Source organism: Eschrichtius robustus, chromosome 20, assembly GCF_028021215.1.
Source record: "Eschrichtius robustus isolate mEscRob2 chromosome 20, mEscRob2.pri, whole genome shotgun sequence".
Taxonomy (NCBI): domain Eukaryota; kingdom Metazoa; phylum Chordata; class Mammalia; order Artiodactyla; family Eschrichtiidae; genus Eschrichtius; species Eschrichtius robustus.
The window spans coordinates 47,790,949-47,815,368 of NC_090843.1; the positions used below are offsets into that span (position 1 = coordinate 47,790,949).

At 46.4% G+C, this 24,420-nt stretch overlaps 1 protein-coding gene across 1 annotated transcript in view; it reads left to right on the forward strand.

Moving 5' to 3' along the window:
- ASIC2 (acid sensing ion channel subunit 2) overlaps positions 1 to 24,420 on the forward strand; it is a 1,030,973-nt gene that overhangs the window by 586,987 nt on the left and 419,566 nt on the right. The gene's annotated exons all lie outside the window — the stretch shown is intronic.

Here is a 24,420-nt window from a genome sequence, read left to right on the forward strand (position 1 = left end):
ATAATAGTCTTATTTTAAAGTTTATTTTGTCTGGTATGAGAATTGCTACTCCAGCTTCCTTTTGATTTACATTTGCATGGAATATCTTTTTCCATCCCCTCACTTTCAGTCTGTATGTGTCCCTAGGTCTGAAGTGGGTCTCTCGTAGATAGCATATATACGTCATGTTTTTGTATCCATTCAGCCAGTCTATGTCTTTTGGTTGGAGCATTTAATCCATTCACGTTTACGGTAATTATCCATATGTATGTTCCTAGTACCATTTTCTTAATTGTTTTGGGTTTGTTATTGTACGTATTTTCCTTCTCTTGTGTTTCCTGCCCAGAGAAGTTCCTTTAGCATTTATTGTAAAGCTGGTTTGGTGGTGTTGAATTCTCTTAGCTTTTGCTCGTCTGTAAAGGTTTTAGTTTTTCCATCCAATCTGAATGAGATCCTTGCTGGGTAGAGTAATCTTGGTTGTAGGTTTTTCCCTTTCATCACTTTAAATATGTCCTGCCACTCCCTTCTGGCTTGCAGAATTTCTGCTGAGAGATCAGCTGTTAACCTTATGGGGATTCCCTTGTATGTTATTTGTTGTTTTTCCCTTGCTGCTTTTAATATTTTTTCTTTGTATTTAATTTTTGATAGTTTGATTAGTATGTGTCTTGGCATGTTTCTCCTTGGATTTATCCTGTATGGGACTCTCTGCGCTTCCTGGACTTGATTGCCTATTTCCTTTCCCATATTAGGGAAGTTTTCAACTATAATCTCCTCAAACATTTTCTCAGTCCCTTTCTTTTTCTCTTCTTCTTCTGAGACCCCTGTAATTCGAATGTTGGTGCATTTAATATTGTCCCAGATGTCTCTGAGACTGCCCTCAATTCTTTTCATTCTTTTCTCTTTATTCTGCTCTGCAGTAGTTATTTCCATTATTTTATCTTCCAGGTCACTTATCCGTTCTTCTGCCTCAGTTATTCTGCTATTGATCCCTTCTAGAGAATTTTTAATTTCATTTATTGTGTTGTTCATCATTGTTTGTTTGCTCTTTAGTTCTTCTAGGTCCTTGCTAAACGTTTCTTGTATTTTCTCCATTCTATTTCCAAGAACTTGGATACCTTTACTATCATTACTCTGAATTCTTTTTCAGGTAGACTGCCTATTTCCTCTTCATTTGTTTGGTCTGGTGGGTTTTTACTTTGCTCCTTCATCTGCTGCGTATTTCTCTGTCTTCTCATTTTGCTTAACTTAACTGTGTTTGGGGTCTCCTTTTCGCAGGCTGCAGGTTAGTAGTTCCCATTGTTTTTGGTGTCTGCCCCCCAGTGGCTAAGTTTGGTTCAGTGGGTTGTGTAGGCTTCCTGGTAGAGGGGACTGGTGCCTGTATACTGGTGGATGAGGCTGGATCTTGTCTTTCTGGTGGGCAGGGCCACATCTGGTGGTGTGTTTTGGGGTGTCTGTGAACTTATTATGATTGTAGGTGCCTCTCTGCTAATGAGTGGGGTTGTGTTCCTGTCTTGCTAGTTGTTTGGCATGGGGTGCCCAGCACTGGAGCTTGCTGGTCGTTGAGTGGAGCTGGGTCTTAGCGTTGAGAGGGAGATCTCTGGGAGAGCTCTTGCCCATTGATATTACATGGGGCCGGGAGGTCTCTGCGGGTCCAATGTCCTGAACTCGGCTCTCCCACTTCAGAGGCTCAGGCCCAACACCAGGTCGGAAGGTACAAATTTCTTAAACCCTGCTGCTCTCTGCCCTGGCTCCCCTCCCCAATAGTTACCAAGTTTTGGAAGCTTCCAATACTGCCTCTGCCTCTTACTCTGTAAATTGATACCTAACTTTTTTTTTTTGGCTACGTTGGGTCTTTGTTGCTGCGTGTGGGCTTTCTCTAGTTGCAGCGAGCAGGGGCTACTCTTCGTTGTGGTGTGCTGGCTTCTCATTGCAGTGGCTTCTCTTGTTGCAGAGCATAGGCTCTAGGCACGCGAACTTCAGTAGCTGTGGCACGCGGGCTCGGTAGTTGTGGCTCGCAGGCTCTAGAGTGCAGACTCAGTAGTTGTGGCGCACGGGCTTGGTTGCTCCCCGGCATGTGGGATCTTCCCGGACCAGGGCTCGAACCCGTGTCCCCTGCATTGGCAAGTGGATTCTTAACCACTGCACCACCAGGGAAGTCCCTGATACCTAATTTTTTAAACTGATAATTAAACTCCATAGAGAAAGTTCTGGTTACCAGGCCCAGGACTAAGCACTTAACACGAACTTTCTCATTTATTGTTTACAACCACCCGCTGGGAGAGCCGTGTTATTGTACCCACTTTACAGATGAGGAGGCCACTGCTTAGAGAGGTTTTCACTTATACTAGGTCACGTGGCTTGTAAGCAGCGAACCAGGACTGGAACTCAGGCCCTCTGATTCTGAAGCCAGAGCTCTGAGCTGAATGACCTTGGACAGCTTTCTTAACCTCTCTGGTCCCGGCCTTCCCACTTGCCTTGCTGGGGTGTAACAGGAGGTGATAATACAGAAGTGACTCCTAAAGACTTAGAATGCCCAGTGAGGGCTCTGAATACAACCTCATCTGCCAAAGGAAACCACTGCAGGTTCTGACATTTCGATTTTTAGAACTTTCTTTCTGGCCACAGGTAGAAATGAATTCTGTTTGCCTGGAATGCTGGTCTCCAAGTGGCTTTCAAAGAAAGCCTCATAAAATCACATCAGGTGGTTTCTGTAAAAATCTCGCAGGAAATCAAAAGAAGCCCTTTCACTAGTGAGGGATGCTTTCAAAAGCCGGTCTTTCTGCACCTGTCTCTCTGTTTCTCCACCACACTTCTGCCTAGAACAGGGCTGTGAGCCGGGGCCACCCCACTTCCACCCTGACAGTGGACCTCGGAGAGAAACAAAACTGAGGCTCAGTCCTTGTCCAGCAGGGCTTCTCCTTCCTGACTTCAGAGGGAGGTGCCAAGGCCTGGCTCGGGGGCAGAGTTGGCAGGAGAGGAGGGCAGTTGGGGGGGAGGCGGCAGCTACCTCCCCCTCTCCTGGGTCACTGCTCAGGAAGCTAAGGATTTGGTGTCCCAGAGGCCCAGAGGTCAGTCAAGGAGCCTTTCAGGCTCTTTATCATATACTCAGGTCCTCTGGCATAACAGGACAATCCTTGGATGTCACCTTGGGGTGGGGACAGGTATACGCCTTCCAATTCTGTCCCTTTAGATTCTCAGCAGAGACTTATGAAGCCTCCTGACACTTAGAGTCAGAACCATAAAAGAGATGCCTCCATTCTTTCACTCAGCCGGCTTCTGTTGACCTCGACGGTGTGCCAGGCGCTGGACCAGGCTCCAGGGATGTGCACAGAGGCAGCGTGATGCCACGAGGAAATTCATGGCTTCTGAAGTCAGACTGCCTGGCTTCATAGCTGACTCTCCCACAACAGCTGTGTGACCTCTCGCAAGTTACTTAACTTCTCTGTACCTCGGTGGCATCTACAGTAAAATGGGGATCCTACAAGTAGCCACAACATAGAGTATTACCTGGCTTGTGTAAGCCCTGGACGGGTGTCAGCCATCATCTTTATTCCATCTGGATCAGAGTGAGGAGTGAAGATGACGAGAGAGGTTCCCGGGGCTGATGGACTGGTCGTCAGTCTGAGTCAGTGGGAGCTACAGCAAGTCAGGAAGGGAGAGGGGAGGCAGGCTCCAGGCCGGCAGGTAGAGCATGAGCCACAGGCACAGCGGCGAGCTGGGATCAGGACAGCGGTGAAGACGAGGCAGCAGGGGAAGGCGTACCTGGGCCCAGCAGACCAGACAGAGCAGGGCCAGCTCTGCAGCGTGACCTTGGAACCCCATGACTCAGGTTGCCTCGGCCATTTATCAGCAGCCACGAATCAGCAGGTCCTTCGGGTCTGGCTCCCACTGTAGGCCAGGCTCTGGGTCAGGCATTCCACGCTGAATATTTTACTTAAACTCAGATAGCTTGCTGGCTCTAAAGATATACGAAATGACCTAAAGCAAAGGACTGTAAATGTCCTATAACTTACTGGCTTGATGTCATTTAAATTTAGGTGCTTGAAGAATATTGAAGGATATGGCGCATAACAGCTGTATATACATTACTGAGTAGATAAAACCAAGCTACAGAACAGTGTACACAGTGGGAGCTTAACTGTTCCTCTTGGCCTCACGCTGCCCATCCCACCCCCGGCCAGGGAGGCAGGCGCTTGTATTCAAGCCCCGCTTCTTACCAGCCGCTGGCTTGACCCTGGATGACCATTCGTAATAGCACCTCTCATAGGTTTTATGCTGGCCTTTTAGAGCCATTACCTCCCCAAGGACCTTCCTCCACTCAGGGTCAGTTAGAAAGAGTCTGATGATCTGAGCGGCTCTTAGGAGTTGATAGTCTTAAGCTTTTAGAGCCGTGCTGATTGGACCCAAGATCAAATCAGAGCCCCGTGCGGCTGGTCCAGACTGAGATGTGCTGTAAACGTGAAACAGACACTCAATTCCGAAGACTTGGTACAAAGCACAGAATGTCAAATGTCTCTCTAAAATGTTTCATATAGATTACAGGTCGAGATGCTATTTTGGATATACTGGGTTGAATATGTTATTGAAATTAATTTCATCTGCTTTTAGTCTTTTTAGTGAGGCTACAAGAAACTTTTCAGTTACCTGCATGGCTCATATTAAATTCCTATGGCTCACCACTGCTGTGGAGGGGATGCCACCCCCTTGGCCCAAAGGGATGTCTCCAGTGGGGCTGTCTCCCAGAGTGCGGTTTTCAGACGGAGTGCCTCCCTACATGCCTTGCATTGGGCCATATTACCATATTGCTCTTTTTGTCCATGGATAAGATTAGTCCTGTTGGATTGGTTCCCTTTTGCTGCTGTAACAAGTTAGCACCAACCTAGTGGCTTAAAACAATCCAGATGTATTCTCTTACAGTTCTGGAGGTCAGAAGTCTGAAATCAGATTCACTGGGCTAAAGACAAGATGTGGGCGGAGCTGGTTCCTGAGAGGAGAATCTGATTCCTTGCCTCTTTCAGCTTCTAGTGGCTGCCTGTTTTCCTTGCCCGGTGGCCCCTTCCTCCAATTTCAAATCACATTTCTCCAGCCTCTGTTTTTGTCATCACATCACCTTCTCCTCTCTGATTTCCTGCCTCCTTCTTCTAAGAACCCCTGTGATGCCATCAGGCCCACGTGGGTAATCCACGATGCTCTCCCCACCTCAAGTCTTAACCTAATCACACTTGTGAAGCCCCTTTTGTCATATAAAGTAATAGTCACAGGTTCTGGGGATTAAGATGTGGACGTATCAGGGGGCCATTATTCAGCCTAGCACTCCTGGCTGTTTTATCCAGCCTCCAGTTTGTAGGTCATAAGTTGGAGCACAAGTAGTCACCAAACCGGAGCATGGAGAGTCAGAGCCCTGGAAAGAGATAACCAGTCTACCTCCTGACCTCAAAACCGTAAAGTCCTATAATCCCAGTCCTCATGCAGATGAGGCAACAAAGGCCCAGAGAGGTTTAGTGATTTGGCTGAACTCACCCAGCTCAGAAGAGCCCTTGTTGGGTAGAAGCCTCCTCTTCTGGCGGGTGTCAAGCCATGCCAGGTCAGGTCAGGCATCTCTGCCCCGTCCCTGTCTCTGCAAATACAGCGATACACTGTGACCTTGTCTGACCTTGCGATCTCGCAGACAGTCCTCAGCTTGATGGCCCTCCAGCTCCTTTGGAAGCAGCCCAGATGTGTGACTGTTTGTCAGGGGACCCATACTGACAAGACTCGGGCAAAACTGCAATCAAAGGGGCAGCGAGAAACCGGTTGTAAGCAGATGGTGGGCTTGATGGAGCGCACAGAGCCCTCACCACGTGCCAGGGCCGGTGCTGCCGGTTTTATTAATCAGGGACAGAAGGAAGGAATGTGGGCTAGAGGCAGCGGGAGACCGGGAGGATCTGAGTGGCGAGGGGACAAGGGAGGCGGGCCTGCTCAGCAGTCATTTCGCCTCCTGACAGGTCTTCCTTCGGCCTGGAGACTTGCCACCCGCTTCTGCCTTTTCGTCATCTCTCCACGGACTGCCACCCCATCCATCTCCTTCCTTCCAGTCACTTATTTTTAGTCGTGTCGGCAGATGATCCACCACTCACTGGGGAAGTGAAGTCGAGGAAAGGAAAACATTTCCTCCTCAGGCACAAGGAGGCTTCCTGGTGGTGTGTCCCCGCCCCCCCCCCCCCCCAAATCTGGTCACTTTCAGTTCTCACCACCAGGCCCATTGTGACCAGGGATATCCGAGGCCATGGGCTCAGCTCTGGAGGTTGGCCACCCTCAGCTGGCCTTGACGACGGGGTACCGCTCGGTGAGGTTGGGACTGCACGTGGTGAGGGAGTGTGGAAACCAGAGGGAGACCCAGCACGCTGCCAGGGTGAGGAGTCATAAGATCTGAGTTCACTAACAAAACAGAAGCAGACTCACAGATACAGAGAACAAACTAGTGGTTACCAGTGGAGGGGGAGGAGCAGTATAGGGGTGGGAGAGTGGGAGGTACAAACTATTGGGTGTATGATAGCCTCAAGGATGTACTGTACAACACGGGGAATATAGCCAATATTTTGAAATAACGGTAAATGGAAAGTAACCTTTGAAAATTGTTTAAAAAATAAAAAGTTTTTTAAAAATTTCTTTTAAAGATCTGGGTTCAAGTCCTGGATCCAATATCTACTCACTGTGTGACTTTGGACAGGTCACTGAAACTCCCTGACCCTCAGTCTCCTTCTCTGTGGAATGGAGGTAACAGTGGATATTCCTGCCTCACATGGCTGTTGAGAGAATCAGAGGAGAATATGAACGTGAATGTACTCTGCAAACTTTGAAGCACATCCCAAGAATGAAGGCTATTACTCAGAGTCGGCACAAGATGGGGAATGCAAAACCGGTCCAAACTTACTCCAGGACAGCAGAAGGTCTGAAACAGTTGGGGTCATGTTAGGGTTGTGGTCCCGAAGCCAAGTAAGCTGCTGGAGGAAAGCGATAGAGGGTCGCATCACCAGGAGGAACAGAATGGATGAAGGGCTAGAGGCCTCTGGTAGCCTGGAGCAACCCATGAGGGCGGAGCCAGAGGTGAGGCTGTAGGACCGACATGGAGAGACCCAGCAGGCTGAGTGACAACCACATGGAAAGAATCTGGACTTCATCCAGAGGACAGTAGAGCACCAGCGAGGCCTCAAAGGGCAGGCCGTGATCCCATGTGTGTTAGAGAGATCTGATGGGCTGGAACAGAGTGGGTTGGAGGAGGGAAAGGCCGAGAAGTGGGGAGACCAGAGCAGGGGAGAGTTGAGAGAGCATGGTCATGGTCACGGAAGTCAGGAGAAGAGAGGGTTTCCAAAGAAAGGAGGGGGCAGAAGAGTGATCCACTGCCAAGAGGGCAGTGCTCTGAGACCGGAAAAGTGTGCATCGTGCGTGGCAAAAATGAGGTTATGGGGGAGAGCAATTTCCTCGGGAAGATGAAGCCAAGTCAGGGAGGGGACTGAGGAGTGAATGGGGGAGGCTTCAGGAAGGCATTCAGGTGCCTGCTGGGTAAGGGGGAGGGGAAACGAGACAGGAGCTGCAGCCAGAGGGAAACGTGCACCGGGTCAGGAGCTGTTTCTTGTGGTTGGGTTGCGTCTTTGTTTTGAGTGGTGAACACACTTTGAGCAGGTTTAAATGCCGATGCAGTGAACCAATAGAGAGGCAGAAACTGAAGGCAGAAGAGAGGGATCATCGGACAAATATTTCTCAGACGCTTGTTCTGGGCTCAGGACTGATTTAGGCACAGGGGACCCAGCAAGGACCAAGAGGGATGGGATCGTCCTTCTTGTGAATGGATAATCAATGGAGCCACCTCCTCGCCAAGGGAAAAATTCTTTGGGATTCAGAGCACGGGTCAAGGATCAGCCATGGACAAAGGGAAAGGCGGAAAAGAGCACATATATAGGTTAATTAGTAGGTGTCATGCCAGCTAGTTGAGGGAGTTCCTGTTCGATGGCTTTTATTTTCACTTGGAAGCAGGAAGAAAGATCATCTGTTGAGGCTCAGGCAGGAGAACAGGAAGGGAAAGTTTGCGTGGAGAGGAATGAAGATTTGAAATAACCGCCATGAAGGATAAGCATGTGTGGGAGAAAGGGATGGCCAGGGCAGCTCAGAGTGGGCAGTGTTCCAGGCCTGGTAGGGAGCAGAAATCATGAGTTCCCAAAGGGCCACACCTGCAGCATCGGCCCTCGGCAGCCCAGGCATAAGAGGAGATGAAAAGAGCTTAGTCGATGTGCCATTGGAACTTTGCAGACACAGGGAGTGAAGACATAGGCGAAGGTTGACAGCTGATGGGTTGGACAAGTCCAGGCCAGAGAGAAGGAATGAACAACTGGGTAACAGGGCACTGTTGAGAAGTCAAGGGCTGAGGGCAACCTTGGAAGGAGAACTGAGTGAGGGACCAGGAGGGAAAGGAAGGAAGGGGAGGGGGAAGTGTGGATGTAAGACTGTATGGGCGGAGCCTTCGCTGGTGATGGTCAGGTGCAAGGTGTGGCCTTGGGAACTGGTGATGGAGCGGAGTTGAGGGAAGTTTTTGGGTTTGAGGCATCCTACAGTCCTTTAGGAGGATGGCTGGGTTTGGGATGGGGAGCCAAGATGACTCAAATGCCTAAACTCTCCAGACTCCATGACCAGGAGGCATTTCTAGGAAGGAAGGAAGAGGTCAGTGGCCAATCTTTCCCGCTGCCCTTAGGAAAAGCCCAGCTCCTCCCTTGGTCTCAAAAGGCATGACCTGCACCCAGCCAATCACATCCCTTGCTTTCTTGCTTCCCAGTTGTTATGCCCCACCACCTCCCGGACCTTTTTCAGTCCCATGTCTATGAAGCCCCTTTATCCTTCAGGCTTCTACGGGCTCCATTCCACCCTCTTTTCATGTCCGGCTCCTTCCTGTTCTTCAGGTCCCAAATGGAACTGTCCTTTCCTCAGAGGAGACTTAGCCCCACCCACTTTAAATTAGTGCAATGTGTTATTATCGCTCATAGCACCCTGTTCTTTTTCTTTATACTTATTTCTCGATCTCCTTTACACTGCCCTCCCCTACTAGACAGAAAGTTCCACCTGGGCAGAACCATGACATTTTTGTGTATCTTACATCCCCAGTTCCTACCAGAGTGCCTGGCATCAAATGGCACCCAGTAAATACTGTTGAATGAATTTAAAAATGGAACAGGAAGGTGGCAACCGCACGTTAATGGAACAATCAGTCTGTATCACTTAACGCATCCTCGAATGCCCCAAGCCCCGGCTAGCCTCCGTGCCTTTCTCTGCCTGGAATGACCTTTGCACTTGGTACTCTGCCTGGCTGACGACAACTCCTCCTTAAGGCAAAGTCTAACTTCCAGCAGGAAGCCCTCCCTGACCACCCCTAGTCTGGAATGCAATGGCCGGGGCTTTTCCGTTTGTCTGTCTCCTCCATTCAAGTGGGAGGTGCTTGAGGACAAGGTCATGGTCTGTTTGTGTCGGTACCAGTGCCGAGGATACAGTAGGGCATGATAAGGACCTGATGAAAGAAGTCAATGCATGAATGAGTGAAGCCTCTCACCATCTTGTCAGACATTATTTAAAGCACATATTGCAGAAGATTAAGGCTAGAAGAACTTAAGAGACATTTTAATCCCATGCCTTCAATTTATAAGTAAGGCACTGAGTTCCAGAGAGGGAAGTATGTCTGTACAAGCCCTACAGCAAGGCAGGGGCAGAATCAGGGACAGAGTTTCCTCCTATTGACCCGTAATTCAGGGCTGTTTCTACCACACCAGGCAGCCTCCCAAAGTATTGGTGCTGCCCTAAAATTTGAAATCTAGAAATTTTGAAAAATGAACTTCTAATAGGAACTCTCAGATGTTACTGGTATGAATGTGAATGGACACATCCTTTTGGAGGAGAAATTTGGCAACATTTTAGTTAGATAGATAGATAGATAGATAGATAGATAGATAGATAGATAGATAGATAGATAAATGAAACACACAATGGGATCCAGCAATTCTACTTCTGAGTATATATGTATACCTTGTAGAACTATTTTTTACATAAGCTCAAGGATTTCTTTTAAATTGAAGCACTGTTGATAACAGCAAAAGATTGAAAAGTTTAAATGTCCATTAAGGAAAATGGATAAATCAGTTGTGATATATTCATACAAAGGAATATGATTTGGCAACTAAAATAAAGGAACTAGGTCTCTATATATCCATAAAGGTAGTTCAAAAGCATGATGTTGATTATAAATGTGGTGGTGGTGGTGGTGGTAGTGATGGTGCCATGTATTTTTAAGGTCCCTGGGACCGTTGCTAGGAGAAACCCTCCTGGCATGATATACCATAGGTCCTGTGGTTCGTCCTTGTTAGAATGGCTTCTGTAGAGCCAGCAGAGTTTTCTGGGACACACACTTAAGCATGCAGAGCATGACGTCTAAGCCAAAGCTCCAGGATTAGGTGATATTTGGTGATAGATCCATCAAAGCCACCGAATAGTAGCCTCCCAGCCTTCCACCACTCCTCTCATTGAGAGATAGTGTCTCTGTAAGTCTGGAAAATGGGACAAATATTGTAATGATGCTAAACATGGAAAAGGGATCAAAACAGCAAGAGAATTGGTAGTGTTTATGAGCAGCTGCTGGACATGGTCGGATGGTCACACGGGAAAGTAGGAGGGGACCTGCCAGGTGAGAGGGTGAAGGCTGCACCCGTCACCTTCCCCCTTCTTTCTGATCAGTTGCTTTCCCTGCAACATGATTATAGAGATTTGAGCAGTCATACTGTTACAGGAGCTGCAAGGAAACTTGGAAGTTACTGTAATGTTTGGTGATTATGCTATTCACAGTAGCCAAGACATGGTAACAACCTAAATGTCCATCAACAGATGAATGCATAAAGAAGATGTGGTACATACATACAATGGAATATTACTCAGCCATAAAAAATCATGAAATAATGCCATTTGCAGCAACATGCGTGGAACTAGAGATTATCATACGAAGCAAAGTCAGAAAGAGAAAGACAAATACCATACGATATCACTTATATGTGGAATCTAAAATACGACACAAATGAACATATCTACAAAACAGAAAGAGACTCACAGACATAGAGAACAGACTTGTGGCTGCCAAGGGGGAGGGAGGGTGGGGGAGGGATGGATTGGGAGTTTGGGGTTAGCAGATGTAAACTATTATATACAGCGTGTAGGATGGATAAACAACAAGGTCCTACTGTATATCACAAGGAACTACTTTCAATATCCTGTGGTGAACCATAATAGAAAAGAATATGAAAAAGAATATATATATATATATATATATGTATAACTGAAACCCTTTGCTGTACAGCAGAAATTAGCACAATATTGTGAATCAACTATACTTCCATAAATATTTTTAAAAATGATTGGTGCTTATGAAATCTCTGTCAAAGCCACTCTTTTGAAGTCAAGTGTGGCCTGAACATAATTACTTGACCCTCATCAGGAGAGGGAAGCCATCTGGCAATACAGTCTCTCAAGACTATGTGCAATCAACAAAGCCAAAACAACAAAACACTCACAAAATGTTAAGTGGAAAAAGCACATGATAAAAAAACTATAATATAATGGTAATTATCTCCCTTTTTAGAGCAGAGATATCTAGCCAACATGGAAAAACATGGATGCGTAAGATACTCACTAACTTTAAAATAGTATTACAGGAGGGGAAGAAGTATAATAGATGCTTCCATTGTAGCTGTGATTTTTTTTTTTTCTTTAAAAAAAAAAAGATCTGAAGCAAATGTGGTAAAATTTCAACATTTATTAAATACGGGGGGTGGGTACGTGGATGTCTAATTTTTATTCTCTATACCTTTCTGGATGCTTAAGTAGATCATGATTTCTTAAGGTTGGTAGGAGTTAGCCAGGCAAAGCGGAGAAGGGAGAACATCTCAGGTTGGGGTCCAGCGGAGGTGAGAAAGGCAGGTTCAAAGACCCAGAAGGAGAGCGCGTTAGGTACAGGGAAAGGTCAACTCCGTGGTACTGGTGGAGGTGGGAGATCGAGGTGGGGGGAGAGTGGGGAGAAGTGTAACAAGAAATGATCCTGGAGAGGCAAGAAAGGGCCAGGACCCGAGGGCTTTGTCAGTCATCCCAGAGAATTTGGGCTTTTCCCTGAAGGCAGTAGGAAGCCGCTGAAAGATGTCAAGCTGGGGCGTGAGACAGATGTGAGTGTTCAAGAGATGCCCGTTGCCCCGGGGGCATGGATGGAGGCAGGGAGATCAACTCCATTCCCCTGAATTGGGGATTGAAGTGAGGGTGGGCTGGGGGGAGTGAAATTGAAAGGAATGGTGGGAATCAACCCCTCCCTCCCATTCTAGTGTCACCCTCCCCTTGTAATCAATTTTACTGCATGTGCTGGACGTCTTGCATTTGCCCCTTAGAGCCACTTTCCAGCCTTTTCCACGGAGCCCCCCGCCCCGGCAGACCGGCCACTGTGGACCAAATCCACAAGCTCATTAACCTTGAGCTTCTGATCATGTCAGCTAATCGGGAGGCTCAGGGGGAGGAAGGAGCAGCCGGGCTTCTCCCTGAGAGGTTACCTCAGGCTGCCTGTGTCCCTTGCCAGGTCACTGCTCCTCTCAAAGTGGCCTGCTGGGCACTACCCTCTCCTGCTGGGTTCCAGGGTCAGTTCCCTTCTTCCCCCTTGCACTGTGTGCCATCTCTTTTTGTTTAACTTTCTATTTTATATTGGAGCAGAGTTGATTAACAATGTTGTGTTAGTTTCAGGTGTACAGCAAAGTGATTCAGTTCTACATATACATGTATCTATTCTTCTTCAAATTCTTTTCCCATTTAGGTTGTTACCTAATAGTGGGCGGAGTTCCCTGTGCTTTACAGTAGGTCCTTGTTGGTTATCTATTTTAAATATAGCAGTGTGTACATGTCAATCCCAAACTCCCTAACTATCCCTTACCCCCACCCTTCCCTCCTGGTAGTGTGTGTGCCATCTCTTGTTGGGACTTTATCCAATACAGTGCCACTGTCCCCCATCAGCCTCTGAACCATTCAAGGGCAGGGGAGAGGTCCGATGATTCTCCTGTATGCAGCTCTCTGGCTAGGACCTGGACACATTTTGGGTGACCAAAACAGAATTGATGAATGAATGAATAAATGGTATTCATGAATAAGTGGATGAATGGGGTGCACTCCTGGGTTTGTGAATGAGGAGTGTACAGGTCTTGGGCTCTTTGGAGCAAAGAAAGAGGTGATTCCAGGAGAAAGGAAAAATAGGAAAGGAGAAGGGACCTAGCATTTCTGGAGTTTCTGAAACTCTGCAGGAACGGTGCTACCTTGTTCACTTATTCTTCTCATTTCGTGCCCAGCAACATCATGGTGCTTGTGTCACAGGCAGAAACCAGAGGTTCAGAGAGGTTAACGAACTCGCCTAGCACGGCATTCTGGTGTTCTGTGCACGTCTCCATGTCTTAGGCAAATTTGATCTACTTCCTAATTGAGCCTGTAAGCCCCCCATGTAGGGCTCATCCTTGCCTGCTGTACCCCCAAACCCCCGCCCCACCCCCCCAGAGGCTGGCATTTCCTGGCTCAGGGGGTGTCTTGTCTGGGCTGTCATTCGTGGCAGGGTACCTGGGGTCTAATGTCCATTCATTCTGCATCCTTCATCTCAGGCATAAATGTCACTGACATTATTACAGTGGTGGGCTGACGGGATGTTTATCCACCCAGGGCTTTTCCAACCAATTAGATGGACTTAGTGTTTGGATGAAGGTTCCGGAAGTCAGCATTCTGGCCTGGAGACAGAGCCAAACAAATGGATATTATTCCAGGGTCCCCCATGCCTGTCCATGCCCCAGGGCCTCCCTGCTGGAATCAAATCCTTCCTGTTCCAGAAATTAGACTCTTTTTCTCTTACAGCCTAATCAGAGTCAGCAGGAGCCAAAGTAAACAGGGCAGCAAGAAGGTACTTACTGATTATTGCATGCCCATGGGCCATCCTCTATGCTCCAAGCTAACTCATTTATTCGAGACCACAATCCGAGAAGAAAGGTATTAGTATTCCCATTCTGCGGTTGAGAAAACTGGGGCTAAGAAAGGTGAATAGGCCAAAGTCACCAAGGATTAGAACCCAGGACTGCTGGACTCCAGAGCCCCAGGCTGCCTGCAGCCTGCCCCACCATCTCACCCAACTTGTCCCTTGTCATTTACCAGCTGGTCTCAGCATCTCACCTCCTTCCTCTTCCCTATGAGCCCCATGCTTTCTTATTTCTTTTCTCCTCCAGGCAATCTTTCATGCCATTTGCACCTCCAGCCCTAAGGAAATGTGGAGCAATCATTCCATTGCAAAAGTGCACAGGCTTTCCCCAGGCAACCTGTCAGGAACACTCATGTTTACTGTCACCCCTTTGGTTTAAGACATTGAAGGATCCAATGAAAGGGCAAAAATCTGGCAAGGTCAAAAGAAGGTGGTCTTTGGAGCTCAGACAGACCTAGTTTCTAATTCCAGTCCTTCCATTTAGTGACTGTATAAATGTGCAAAACTCACTTCTCAGCCCATGCATCTCCCTCTATAAAATGGTGCTGTAATATCTGCTTTAAAAGGTTATTTTAAAGATGAAAAATATGACCATGCAAAGTGCCTGATGCACTGTGAGTGTTTAGCAAGTAATACCAGTTAATAGTCACTGGTTTAAATTCCTGGCTTCAAACGCCAGCACCATAAGTCCTTGAGCAAGTGACCGAATGAATCTCTCTAAGCCTCACTCTACTCATCTGTAAAATGGGTCAATACTGTCACTTTGTAGGCTGGTGGGGAGGATTTCATTAAAGTAGATAATGCATATAAATAATTTAACACAGTGCTTGGCATATGGAAAGTATTCAAAAGACATTTGCTGTTACTATCATTAGTATTATCAAAACCTTCATTGTGGTTATCTAAGAGACATGATACATATCCATTCTCCTAATTACCGTATATTTCTTGTGTTATATTCAGATATTGTTATCCTGTCAAAGCCTGACTATTCTTTTTTTAAATTGAAGTATAGTTGATTTACAATATGGTGTTAGTTTCAGATGTACAGCAAATGATTCAGTTATACATACAAATATATATATTTGAATATATATATTCTTTTTCAGATTCTTTTCTCTTATAGGCTATTACAGAACACTGAGTATAGTTCCCTGTGCTATACAGTAGGTCCTTGTTGGTTATCTGTTTTATATATAGTAGTGTGTGTATGTTAATCCCAAACTCCTGACTTATCCCTCCCACCCTTTCCCCTTTGGTAGCCGTATGTTTGTTTTCTATGTCTGTGGATCTATTTCAGTTTTGTATATAAATTCATTTGTATCATTTTTTAGATTCTACATATAAGTGATATCATATGATATTTGTCTTTCTCTGTCTGGCTTACTTCACTTAGTATGATAATCTCTAGGTCCATCCATATTGCTGCAAATGACAGTATTTCATTCATTTTTATGGCTGAGTAATATTCCATTGTATATATATATACCACATCTTCTTTATCCATTCATCTGTTGATGGACATTTAGATTGCTTCCATGTCTCGGCTATTGTAAATAGTGTTGCAATGAACATTGGGGTGCATGTATCTTTTTGAATTATGGATTTCTCTGGATATATGCCAGGAGTGGGATTGCAGGGTCACATGGCAACTGTATTTTTAGTTTTTTAAGGAACCTCCATACTGTTCTCCATAGTGGCTGTATCAGTTTACATTCCCACCAACAGTGTAGGACAGTTCCTTCTCCACACCCTCTCCAGCGTTTGTTATTTGTAGACTTTTTAATGGTGGCCATTCTGACCAGTGTGCAGTGATACCTCATTGTAGTTTGATTTGCATTTCTCTAATAATTAGCGGTGTTGAACATCTTTTTATGTGCCTTTTAGCCATCTGTATGTCTTCTTTGGAGAAATGTCTATTCAGATCTTCTGCCCATTTTTTGATTGGGTTTTTTTGTTTGTTTGTTTGTTTTTTGAGCTGTATGAGCTATTTGTATATTTTGGAGATTAATCCCTTGAAAGTCTGACCATTCTTGTGTGAAAAAGCAGTATCTCTCTCTCCATAAAGCTTCCTTGAGCCAAAAATGAACACTCCCTTTTCTATACTTCCACTGTACTTGGTACCCCTCTGACAACACATAGCATCATAGTTAGAGCTATGCCTCTTCCACCAAGTGATTTGAGTACAGGTGATCAAATCTAATTTATCTCTTCATTTCCAGCATCTCATCTAGTACTGTTTCCAGCACAGTCATACAGAGTGAAGTAAGTCAGAAAGAGAAAAACAAATACCGTATGCTAACACATATATATGGAATCTAAAAAAAAAAAAAAAATGGTTCTGATGAGCCTAGGGGCAGGACATGAATAAAGACACAGACGTAGAGAATGGACTTGAGGATGTGGGGAGGGGGAAGGGTAAGCTGGGACAAAGTAAGAGAGTAGCATTGACATATATACACTACCAAATGTAAAATAGATAGCTAGTGGGAAGCAGCCGCATAGCACAGGGAGATCAGCTCGGTGCTTTGTGTCCACCTAGAGGGGTGGGATAGGGAGGATGGGAGGGAGACGCAAGAGGGAGGGGATATGGGGATATATGTATATATATAGATGATTCACTTTGTTATACAGCAGAAACTAACACACCATTGTAAAGCAATTATACTCCAATAAAGACGTTAAAAAAAAAAAAGAAGGGGAAAAGGGAGAGAAAATCTTTAAAAGAAAAGGGAAAAAAAGGTCTGTATAATTTAATTGAAATTCATGAGGATGCTGTTTCTGAAAAACAACTCTGGTGAGTTTAAGACTTTTCCCCAGGGCTGAAAGTAGGGAACCAGCCAAGATCCACTGAATTAGCGAAAACGCACAATGCAAGGCCTATGTTGCCAGGTTTTTAAAAGGCAGGCATCCTCTGTCAACAGCTAACTTGTTCAAATGACCAAATCCCAGGGTTGGTCAGCTAGCTCAACAATCCCTTCCAGGTAATTTTTCCTAACACACAAAAAGAATTTTTCCTCTTCCTAACTTGGAAGAGTTCTTTCACACTAACTAAATTGCTCCCGTGAACAATATTTTTCCAAAATGAAGCTGATCAAAAACATGTGAAGGACAACCAGGACCCAAAGTCATTGTGCCGATCTTTCCGGAGTGAGTGTCAAAGAGATGTGCAGAACACCTGTTCTCTGAGCCAAACTGTCTGGTGAGACCAAACCATCTCTTTGCTGTGTGTCAAGTGGACTGGCCATGAAAAGATGCAGAACAAATTCCTAAGATTCCTGGGCAGGGCAGGCGGGATGCACAAGATCCAGGAGACTTATATAGGAACATAACTGAGAAGCAGGGGTCAGCGGGGAACTGGAGGCAGGGGAAGCAAGTACAGAGGCTACAGATGGGTGCTATGAACCCCTCTGGGCTGTCCTTATGTCACCTCTATAGGCCAGGTGGTTTCAAGGTGATTGAGTGTGACTTCATAAAGGTCCAGGATGGAGAAGCATGCGTCTGCTTTCCAAAGCATTTCCTGATTAAGGGGATCTCTTCACTCTGGGTCTTACCATCCTAGCAAGAACCACAGGACCAGGTGACGGTTTAAAGCCCTGCTACTCAAAGTGTGGTCCCCAAACCTGCAGCGTCAGTGTCACCTGAGAGTGTGTTAGAAATGCGGGATTCCAGGCCTCCTTCCAGACCCCATGAATCAGAATCGTTGAGGGAAGGGCCCAGGAATCTGTCTTTTAATAAGATCTCCAGGAGATGGTTAACCAAGCTAAAGCTTGGGACTGGTTTAGGGCACTGGCTCTTAACCAAAATTCCTCATCACAATCACCTGGGTGGGGGCGTAGAGGAGGAAATGGGGACCTCTTCAATATGCAGACACCCAGGCTCCACTCCCAAGGCACCCGTAACAGGGGATCTGAAAGAGATCTGGCAATTTGCAAATTATCTATATGATCCCTGAGTGCTTCAGCTGTACAATCTTCATTTAGAAGCGTTCGTTTAGAGCCTTATAAATTAGTTTAAGACCAAACCCACGGGTGACAGTTTCCCAGCTGGATTCTGCTACGATTCTGAATTCCAGCTCTCCTCCAGGGTCTCGCTCGGACACCAGCTGCTCCGTGAGCCCCTTCCTGAACCTCCCTGTTCGAAATAAATCATTTCCTCGTTCTGAGTCCATGCAGCGGCTCCACACATACACTGCCTTTCACCTCTTACTTCATTCCACCTTGCATTTTGCATTATAACGGGTTGTATATTTATCTCCCTGACTGATGGCTGTTAGCTCCTCACCCTGGCCTTCAAAGCCCAAGCTTTTAGTCATCCTTGTTTTCCTGGGACACTTAGCACAGTGCCTGCCACATCGCAGATACATAATACCTTAGCTCCTGCATTAAAAATATGGAAAAATCCAAATTCTCCATTCTCTGTCCTCAAAGTTAAGTAGGCAACAGGGAACTGACCATATTTCCTTACTTCAAAGGAAGTGGAAGGGCTTTCTTGTTTACTCTTATTTATGGTATCAGGTCAGATGCTAACGCTGAAAGGAAGGATGGCCGCTATTATTATCACCATGTTGTTCAGCGAGATCGTGTGCTTGGTTCAAGGCCACAGCTAATGAGTGAGAATCTAGAGTCCACAGCCAAGACTCGCCACCTCCCCATCTCCAAACAATGCTCCTGGTGTCCACGGGTCTCTCTCCTGCCCCCAGAGGGGCCGCTCGAAGATGACTTGTGACACGGTTCCTGCTGTAAGTTCTTGCCTGTACTCCGGAGTCCTCTTCCTGCAGCTCTGGGGTGACTGGAAGCTCAGAGGGCGGGGGGGGGGCTGGGAAGAATTACATAATGGTCTGTGTCCAGGCACTGGTGAGCTGGGGAATCTGCAAGACCTTGGGCCCAGCTGGTTGGCACCCCTGCCTGCCGCCCCAGTTCCTAATGATCTCCGCCCTTTTGCTTGGCCTGGCTCCCTGCCCTGAACCCCAGCATGCCTGGCCGAGACCCACACACTATGTCTTGTCTACCCCAGTCCGGAACCCCTGGGGCTGGACCCTGCTCCCTGCGTCACAGTCTACTCTGTCTGGGGCCTGGCCCTAAGCACTCAGGTCATCCATAAGCACGCATCCCTGAACATCAACCCTGCCAAGGCCTTCCTTCTACCGGGCCCTGCCCACCACTCAGACCCTCAGGCAGCCAGCTAACGTTTTTACACCATTTGGGCAGCAGCATTAACTGTTGGCCACCTCCCTTTTCTGGGGTTCAGGGCTCCCACTTCTACCCCACCGTCCTAGCCTCCTTCCTTTATTCCCCAACTTGTTGCTTAAGCCCAATATGCCTCATTCTCCAGTCTACCGTGCCCATGTTTCTAGCAAACTCCCGATCTTGCCATTGGCCATGCCCTGAGAAGGAGTCAGGAGGCACTTATTCTCAGCTTAAGCAATGGCTATGCAATCAGAAAATGTGTATCCGAGACCTGACTTTGACTCTTTCTGGCCGTATGACCTTGAAAAACTGGATTTTTTGGATCCATATCATAATCTTGTGAGGATTAAATGAGATGGCATGTGTAGTTATAATTAATATAATTATTTTTATTTTATTAATATTCTGAAATAGAGTAAAATATGATGTTTCTGTTTCGTAAGCCTGGTTTTAGAAGTATGTAATAGGGTTAGAGTGTTTTCAAAGCAAAAGAACAGAAACAATGTTTTCTGCTTAAAGGAGCTAATTTCACTACCTGGAAGATTAATCTATTGGGGAATCTTCATTCCTGCATAACTTAGTTGGTATTATATTTTGCCATCTGGGAGACAGAGGGGAGAACACAAGGTGGTCTTTGCCTTCGGAACCACTGCCATCATCTCTCTCGAACTGTTCTTTGATCACTTATTTATTCATTCACTTGTCCAATAATATTCTGGAAACTCAGAATCAGGCCTGTTTGGGGAGTGGTGGGGAAAGTAGGGAATGGAGCCTGTAGCTACTCATCAGTCCCTCTGGTTCTCGACAACACAGCCTCTGTATCCCTAACCAAAAAAAAGATAAATAAATAAGCTCTACCTTTGAGTTATCAGTCCTGAGAATTGAGGAAGAGCTATCTGATAAGGCTACAATCCTAGTCCTGGACAAGACCTGCCCAACTCTCTGGTCCAGTCTCCCCTGCCGCCTTTGGGGGCTCGTGGTTTTCTCACCTTTGAAAACGTTTGGGTCACCTATTGTCCATCTGTTTCATTGCTTTGATAATCCTTTCCAAATTCATGCTTATTTTTCAACATTTTTTTTTTAAATTATGGTCCAGTTCATGGAAAGAATTCATGCTTTACTGAAGTCTCCCAACCCCAAATCCCAATGCCCTGATGCTCAAGAAGTTTCTTCCATAAATCTGTCTATATCCTCTCTGGCTTCAGCCTGAGAACACTTTCTCTGGCTGGTCCTTACAGTCTTTAAGATTTGACTTCAAAGCAACAAGAAGAATACTCAGGTATAGAAGATTCCTACACATCCCAGCATAAGTCAGACAGGAGAAAAGGGGAACAGCTCAGGACCAGAGTCAGAAGTCCAGCTTCTGGACCTGCCTCTGCCGCCGCTTCTTGTGTGGCCAGGCATTCATCTCTTCTCCTCCCTGGGTGCCAGATCACTCATATTTCAAGCGAGGGGTCAGCCCTTTCCAACTCTGGAATTTATAAGCTCACTTATCATCAAAGCCCACCCTCAAAGTACCTTTCCCACAGTGACTTAAGCATTTACAATTTCAGCCCAAGGAACAATTTTCCTGTTGAACAATTATAAAAATTCAGCATTTGGGGAAAAGCGCTATAAATGAGCCTGGTGTATTATTGCTCTAACGGTCCCCTGTGCTCCTAGTAAAAACAGTCACGGGAGAATGGAAGCCAGCATGAAATATGGCCCACTTGTTTTTTTAACAGCCTGCTTCCCCCCACCCTCCCCCACCCCCCCACCCCCGCCCACCGAAGTTATCCAGGAACTGTCAGCTCCGAGTGGAGTGCTGCATAAAGAATAGGGCAATTTCCTGTCTGTTACCCTGGTGTCACAGGCCCCAGACATTATTTTAATGGAATTCCATTGTATTTTTGTATTCAAATGGACTTGAAGGCAAACAGAGCATTTAGAGGGAGGAGTGTCTTCCTAAGCAGAAAAAACGTTCCTTGTTGGTACTTGTGAACTGTGGAAAAGGGAATCTGGTGACTCAGGGGGTCTAGGGATGCTACCTTGAGCTTTGTCCAACTTCTTGGAGGGTAGGAGGGTGTCTGAGGGTTCAGTGTGAGGTTCCAGGTAATGAGCCCAGTAGGAGAGTTAGTTTCCAGGAACTCACTTACCAATGTCATAAAAACATTTAAAGAGGGAAAAAAAAGAAAGGAAGAAAAGTCATGGGTAGCATCGTCAAGGAATCTGGATGAGGGTTTTTTGGGTTTTTTTTCTTTTGGCCATGTCACTTGGCTTGCAGGATCTTAGTTCCCTGACCAGGGATTGAACCCAGGCCCTAGCAGTGAAAGCGAGGAGTCCTAACCACTGGACTGCCAGGGAATTTGGATGAGGGTTTTTTATTGAAATCTCCTATTCAAATGTCTTTCCCAATTGTAGATAACAAGTAGCGCCCCCCCCCATCCCGTTTTGGGTTTAAATACTGTATTATCCAGACCCTTGCCTCATCACCCAAGGGGGCCTGGAGCGAGTGAGAGGCTTCATAGGATCTGGCTAGAAATGGGGTGTGTCTCACCTAAGGTACCAGAAGCCGTTGAGCCAGCAAATCAAGAGCTATCAGAGTCCAAGGACCTGTGTAAAATTCAAAGGGTGCAGAGAGGAAAGCCAGGTCTCACTGAATGGAAAGCAGGCTTCAGAGATAGGAATCCTGGGACTGGGTTAACGGGCATCTAACAGGTATGGGCATTTGGTGGCACACACTGGGGTGTGGCATGTGAAGGCCAAGGATGCAATGCCAGGGGTATCCAGAATTTCAGAACTGGGCTGTTTTGTGATTTGGTGCTCAGATACCTCTCAGAAGGGTCTGTAACCAGTGTGTCAATGGTGTTTTCTAAGGTTTCATTCGTTTTATAAACCCTTCCCAGGTGCCAGGTGTTGTGCTAGTTTCTGGAGACAGGAAGATGCATGATTCACCTTGCAGGGGAGAGAGGCACATTCACAAGTCATGACTGTTCAGCGTGTCATATGTGAGCAACGGTATCTTAGAGACAGGCACTTGGACGGGAAGAACACCGAGGAGAGAGAAACAGGGAGCGAGAGGGTGGAGGTTCCAGGCCATCCAGGGCTTAGAGACAAAAACCATGGCAGAGCAGGGTTCTGAGTCTATCCTGGGTCCACAGATGATCTCCCACAAATCCTGCAATTTTCTCTTTTTTAGTCCATAAGGGCTGGAGCTCATACAGACAGATTTCATGGAGTAAAGACCCCCTGGAGACTCTCACCTACCTGCCCCATTGCCTGTAGATATTTTCTGAGACAGAGGCAGCTGATTGCCTTCTAATTTACTGATTGATAGCAAATGGAAAATATTGGAGTATGGTGAAAGCATTTCTTTGCCCTTGGCATTCTTCATTTGCCAAGATTTAGCCTGAAGAGTAGTTTTGGGACGTAGCCTCTGTCATGTGGCTGGGTAGAAAAAGAAAGAATGATCGTGAGGTATTAAGATGGTTCTGTAGCTCCAACTATAAAGCAGGCTAGAAACTCCCTCTGAGATGATTCAAATAGGGAAATCAGTGCAGATAGGTAGATATGAGTCAAAACTGACCCAGTCCAAAGAGTTGGTACAATTCGAGCAGGAGAAACTGAGAGTCATAGTACAGACCAGGTCCAGTGACAGGTTCTAGGGACATGAATGAAATGCACATGTAATTAGGAAAGACCTAGGATCTGGGGATTTCATTCAAGAACTGGGTGGAATAAAACTTCCAGACTACCGTGCCGCAGGAAGTCTCAGCAATCAGAACAGGACTCTTATCTTGGAATTGCAGAAGTTCATGAGGATGTATAGCGTTCCCCAGAGCAGCAGCAGGCCCAAGGGGAAGAGGGGGCCAGGAAATAGGTGGGAGACAGAGGCAGCCCAAGTCACAGGCTGAGAAGCAGAGTGAAGCTCCTGTCACCTGTCTCATCCCTTTGAACCACTCCACCTCCCCGCACCCTGCAGAGTGGAGACCTGGTAGAAGGATTAGCAGGGAACCCTGGCTGTATGGGATGGCGGTGCTCACTGTGGCTACGGCTTAATACTCTCACCACAATCCAGTGTTTCACTCATCCCCAGATCCTCCAGAAATATCAATGCACGACCACCACCAACTAGTTCTAGATCATCCTTACCAAGGGGGAGGGGACACTGTAATAGCTAATCATGCTGAATTTCTTATGCAGAGCTCAGCCTGTGGGTGGTTGGTTATTGTGTAAAGGTACAGGTTAAGCTGCTATTATGCTGGGGTGCCCGCATACAGGGGCTGTCATGGGAGGACAGGGCTGATGGACGCCTCTGCTCCATAGAGCCATCCAGGGACCGCATTTCCTTCTGTCTTACGGCTCTGTGACCCACTAGGGTATTATCCATACGCTCAGAGCTAGATCACATCTACCTTACCTACATTCCAACCCAAGGAGAATGGGCAAGAGGAAGCAGAGGGCAAGATAACCTTTTTAAAAAAATTGTTGTAACCAAATTGTACCCATCTCTTTCATTCATATCCTATTGACTACAATTTGGTTCCGTGACTACACAAAGATGTAAGAGAGGCTCGAAATGAGTCTATCGCCATTGTGGTCAGCTAAAACCTCATAGGTTCTATTACCAGGACAAAGGAGGGGACAGATACTGGGGAGTCATGCTGTCTGCTACAGTGAGTCTCAGCTGTCAATCTCAATTGTCACCTTTTCTAGGAAGCCCTTCTTTTTTTTTTTTTTTAACATCTTTATTGGAGTATAATTGCTTTACAATGGTGTGTTAGTTGCTGCTGTATAACAAAGTGAATCAGCCATACATATACATGTATCCCCATATCTCCTCCCTCTTGCATATCCCTCCCACCCTCCCTATCCCACCCCTCTAAGTGGTCACAAAGCCCTGAGCTGATCTCCCTGTGCTATGCGGCTGCTTCCCACTAGCTATCTATTTTACATTTGGTAGTATGTATAAGTCCATGCCACTCTCTCACTTCGTCCCAGCTTACCCTTCCCCCTCCCCGTGTCCTTGAGTCCAATCTCTACATCTGCGTCTTTATTCTTGTAGGAAGCCCTTCTTGACTTCTAAAGCCTGGCCCTTCTTCTCTGCTCCTCTGACACCCTGTAATTAACTCTGTTAAAATGTTTACCTAAAAGGACTGAACTACTCTGTTTATTCGTCTCTCTTTTACTAAAGTGTGAGCTCCAAGGGCAAAAAAAAATATGTAT